General features: G+C 32.5%; 1 non-coding gene across 1 annotated transcript; it reads right to left on the bottom strand.

Moving 5' to 3' along the window:
* Positions 1–4,265: 4,265 nt before the first annotated feature.
* Positions 4,266–4,371, bottom strand: LOC123324174. The gene has a single exon (XR_006539665.1). It is a non-coding gene; the product is annotated as a U6 spliceosomal RNA (small nuclear RNA).
* Between the last annotated feature and the right edge of the window lie 1,104 nt (positions 4,372–5,475).

Consider the following 5,475-nt stretch of genomic DNA (forward strand, 5'->3'; position numbering starts at 1 on the left):
TCTGCAATAGTTTTGGTACATATTTGAAAGAGTTCGAACATTGAGGTTCATTGACCTAAGCAAAACCTCTTAAAAATAAAATAAATTTGAATTTTTTTCTTTTGAATTTATTCACAATTTTATCTCAATAGTTTGTCAAAAACATCATGAATTACCTACCAAAACATTTTCTATATTTGTCTAACTTTCAAAAATGAAGGGAGAGATACAAAAAATAAACCAGAAAATAAATTAATTAAATTTATATTTAAATCAATTTCCAATAATTGTATATATAATATTAGGTCAATTAGATTTTTAATAATGACTAAGAAAGAAAATTTAATACTATCAAAATATTCACTCAAATGTTCAGTTTACATAATATATGTGTCAATATTAATTTATTCATTTATCTTTAATATGCTAAGTGCTTATATCATTGTTATTACTTTCATTTATTTTTGTTGAGAGAGAGAAAGCATGCAAGCGGGGTGGGGGGAAGTGACAGAGGGGCAGAGGGAGAGAGAGAGAATCCTAAGCAAACCCCATGCCCAGATTGAAGCCAAATGCAGGGCCCGATCTCATGACCCTGAGATCATGACCTGAGCTGAAATCAAAAGTCAGATGCTTAACCAACTGAGCCACCCAAGCACCTCTAATTGTTATTACTTTTATACAGATATAGCTACAAATGAGGTAGGGCTGAACAGGAATTGATATGAAAAATTAAATATCCATTTTTACTTTCTTAGTCTATATAAAATAATATTATTACTAGTAATTCTTATGTTATTTTGTAAATACTCAAAACTACTGCTTTAAGATTATGACTAGAATTATCATCCAGCATGTTTATCGTATTTTTCAGGGTGCACCCTTATCATCTTTTTTGAGTGAAAGAGGATATTTTAATTTCCATTTCTTAACATCTCACTTTAATAACTGACATTCACTCCAAGATCATATTGACACTTATTCTTTCATCTGTTCATTCATTCACTGATTCATACATTTATTATTTTTTCCATTTGTTCTTTTTGATGAGTGCCCCCCAAATACAAATCCTAACTTTAATCTAAGACATAATTTGTACCTAGAGGTTAAAATTAATTCAAAACTACTTATTTTAAACTATTTAATCTCTTGTCATTTTTAAGTCTTTTCCCCACCTGTAAGATGATAAATAGATCTTTCCATGTTTTATTATGCCTGTGGATACTAAAAACATTGCAATTCAGAATTAAAAAATATACTTTTTCACCACTTAAGGACTGTTAATATTTTACCATCACTCAAAGTGGTAAGTTTATGCTTCTCTTTTCTTTTTGATTCAAATATAACTTCTGAAATTTTTAAAAACATGTATATAGTAATTGATGCCTGTTTCTTCTCAATTACTAGAGTTCACCAATGTTTCCCTTTTACTCCTGGGTCCACAGGGTGACAGAAGTTCTCAAAGCCCTTGCAGTTGGTGGGACCATGTGACAAGTTTTTGTCTGTGGATCATGAATGGAAGTAATATGTGTCTGGTGAGACAAGGAAGAGCCTGAGGGTAATGCTCCAAGGTCTCTTCCTTTACCTTTGTGGTCATAGAGAACACGTGCTGACATTATGAAGCCACAAAACTGAAACACCCTGGCTCCCTGGAGGAACACTGTCCCAGACCATCTCTTGGACAAACAGTGAAATTTGTGTGAGAACAAAATCTTTATTGTATTAAGTAATTGTGATTAGGAGACTGCCTACTACCATATTACAGCCATCATAACTAGTAAAGTGTAGACATTGAAGAAAAAAATTTAAAAGCAGTAAAAGAGAATAAAGAAAGGAAAATCACCCCAGGCATTTCATATATATACATATATATGTATATATATACACACAATGCCCATTTATATATATGGACATTAAATGACATTATTCTTTACACACAATTTTGTAATCTGCTCTTTGGGTTAACATTACCTCATGACCATTTTCCAAGCCATTAAATATTATTCTGCAACATAATGTTTAATGACTGCATAGTATTATATGGTAACGGTCTATGAAAATTTATTCAATCAATTACCTATTCTTAGACTATTAGGTTGTTTAGAAATTTTTCTATTGCAAACTATATTGCAATGAACAATGTTGTAGCTCTATCTTAAATATATCCACAAATTACTCCTATAAAATAAAAACCCAGAAATAGAATTTTTGATGTGAATGTTATAAAATGCTAAGGCTTTTGCCAAATTACTTGCCATAAATGCACTAATTTACACCACTACTAACATAATGAGGAATTTTTTTCGCTATTTTGGGTCACTTTTTAAAAATTCTTAATGTTAACGATGCTAATTATGTTAGAAATTGGGCTCTTTACATTTTCCATGTCAAAAAATTTTAACTTTGCCTCATATATTTTTTGAAATTTAAGTAAACTTGTCAACCATTTGCCAGCAATATTGGGAATTCAATTCAATTCAATTCAACATTATTAAGTACTGACTATGAGCTTGGTCAGCTCTAAGGCACTGAATAACCCAGAATTAGATTGTCGTATGGAAATTTCAACTCAAAATCTTCAAGTCAATTTTTTTTTTAATCAGAGATATTTTAAAAACTGTGTCAAGTTGGGGCACCAGGGTGGCTCATTTAGTTCAACATCTGACTCTTGGTTTCAGCTCAGGTCATGATTTCAGGTTCTAGGGATAGAGCTCCATGTCAGGCTCTGTGAGTCTACTTGAGATTCTTTCTCCTACCTCTCCCTCCCCCTTTGCTCCTCCCCCTGCTCATGCTCTCTCTCAAATAAATAAATAAACAAATAAATAAAATCTTTAAAAAAAACCTGTGTCAACTAAAGTGTTCTAGGTCATTTACAATTTCGATTTCCTATTGAGATATTATATATTTCAGAATCTCTAGCCAGGCAATCTTATGTATAATGCCTCAAATTTTTTGGAAACCTATTTTTTCCTTGAGTCTAAATTCTGCCAGGCAATACATTTAGTCTTATTTTTATCTTCATGTATTGGGTGCTTAGCATTGCCAAACTCATTTCAGAAGCATTATTTATACAATCCTTATTCTTCCTAGTTCCAATACTTGTAGAAATTTCTGGTTGTCTCAGTCTGGATCAAATTCCCATCTCTGATGGTATCTACTAACTACAGGCTGGGTTATATTGTATGAAAACAACTTTTTCTAATGCAGTTCTTCCAAAAGTGAAGGATTGCCTCCAAAGATGGATGTATGCAAAGGTGAGTGGGAGGGGCATTCTTGGGCAGAAACCACAGAACTGTAAGTGTTTAATGCTCATCCCTCTAATTATTGTTCGGTAGCTCAATATATTTTTCGTATCATTACAAACATCACACTTGGTGGTCACTATCTATGTCATTTAACTTCTTGTATGCCTTTCTAACAAACAATAAGCTCCTTGAGGCCATCAACTGTGGATATCTTATTTACCAATGTGTCTCTAAAGCCAAGCACAGTATCTGACACTTAGTAAGTTCTTAATAAATGTATGTTGAATGAATGAATAAATAAAATAAAATATAATTAATTAAATTAATAACTTTTGGATATTGTTTTAGTAAAGGATATTTGCAAACTGTATTTTCACATTTGCTTTTTAGGATATTTTGAAAGTAAATTGTATTCAAATAGATTAAACACATATTTAATAAGTACCCACTCTGTGCAGTATTGAAGCCGACACATTAAGGTTATAGAAATAAGTAGATATTGTCCCTAATCTTAAGGATCTCATAGCCTGGCAGAAGAGGAAGTTTTTGACAGATGCACAATATATGACGATGAGGAAAGTTGAGAGGATTCTGTACCAAATGAAGACATGGTGGTACAGAAGGAAATTCAACTCAACAAAGGTTTATGCAATGATCTAGTTCATTCAACCAAGGAAAAAGCATGGACTGACAATCACGTGTTTCTCTGAGAAGAAGACTTTAAAAGGTCAACTTTGGTTTCAGATCCTTTGTGGTGGAGCTGCATAGGATAAGTGATAATGCAAACAGTAGCACAACATGTATCTATATCTACCTATATATATAATTTTTAATTTAAATTCAATTAGTTAACATATAGTGTATCATTAGTTTCAGAGGTGGAGTTTAGTGATAATACCCAGTGATCATTACATCAAGTACCCTATTTAATGCCCATCACGCAGTTACCCCATCCCCCCTCCCCTCCAGCAACCCTCAGTTTGTTTCTTATACTTAAGAGTCTCCTATGGTTTGTCTTCCTCTCTGATTTCGTCTTCTTTTTAAGAAAATATGGAATGCTCCATGAATTTGCATGTCATCCTTGCTCAGGTGCCATGCTGATCTTCTCTGTATGTTTAAATTTTAGTATACGTGCTGCCGAAGCGAGCATTCTGTATATTTTTTCATATATAAAATGTATTTTTTTTTTGGAGGTATAGTACTTCAACCCTTAAAATGACCTCACCAAATTATTTCACATTCTTCTTTTTGTCAGCTAATAAATTTTACTGAATTATTCATATTATAATCTCTGTGCACACCAAAACCACTATACTGCATGTGATGTGACTGTTTGTGGTTAAATTTGTATAGAGAACAGGATTCTCTTCTGCTCGATGCTAGCTAATCCATCAGGATTGAAGTGAGTTTGTCCTCATCAGCAGAACTGTTAATTAACCTAAAATATCTGAAAACTGTTACTGCCAGATGTCCACTGCCAGAATTGAGTTAATCAGAGCTAGATGTTTTATGTTTTATGAACTCTCTTCCATCATCACATGAAAGGCAAAAAAGGATAAATACAATTAAAAAAAAAAAAGAGATTCTAAGGGTCTCTAATTCTGAGACTCATTCATTAAACTTGTCTCTGTAGGTTTTTGTGGTGTATGAGTTTATCAGTTTGTTAACCAAATAAGGCATGAGAAATAAGTTTTGAATCTTGATATAAGATGTGAGCTATAAACAAACATTGGTTTAGCTCTAGTTAATGGGGCATAATGTTCTCTCCTCCTCCACCTCATGATCCTCCTGACCCTACTCTTCCTTTTCCTCCTCATCTTCCTCCTTCATTTTCCTATTCCTTCTCTTTTTTTCTTCTCCTCTCCTCTTCCTTCATAATTTCACCAAATCCTAGCCAAATAAATTCTTTAAAACAGTCCTTATTTCAATTAAAAAAAAACTACAAATCATCACCACCATCACCATGACAAAGTATTTATTTAATACCACAACATTTGTTCAGTATAACACACACTATTTTGTTATGAGTAAAAAGGAGACTCTGAAGCTAATTCCCTGGATTCAGAATTTACCTCTAGCACTTGTTAACTGTTACTTATATAAAATCTAGTGTCTCTGTACCTGTTTTCCAAGTATAAAATTATATATGTAATTGGAAGAATAAATAAGTTAATAGTAAATGGCTAGAAACTGGCACATCATACAAAGAATGCTTTGTTTTACTTATATCACACAGAAAAATATTTTACTTTTC

The sequence above is a fragment of the Neomonachus schauinslandi genome, chromosome 2 (genome assembly GCF_002201575.2).
Source record: "Neomonachus schauinslandi chromosome 2, ASM220157v2, whole genome shotgun sequence".
NCBI classification, from domain to species: Eukaryota; Metazoa; Chordata; class Mammalia; order Carnivora; family Phocidae; genus Neomonachus; species Neomonachus schauinslandi.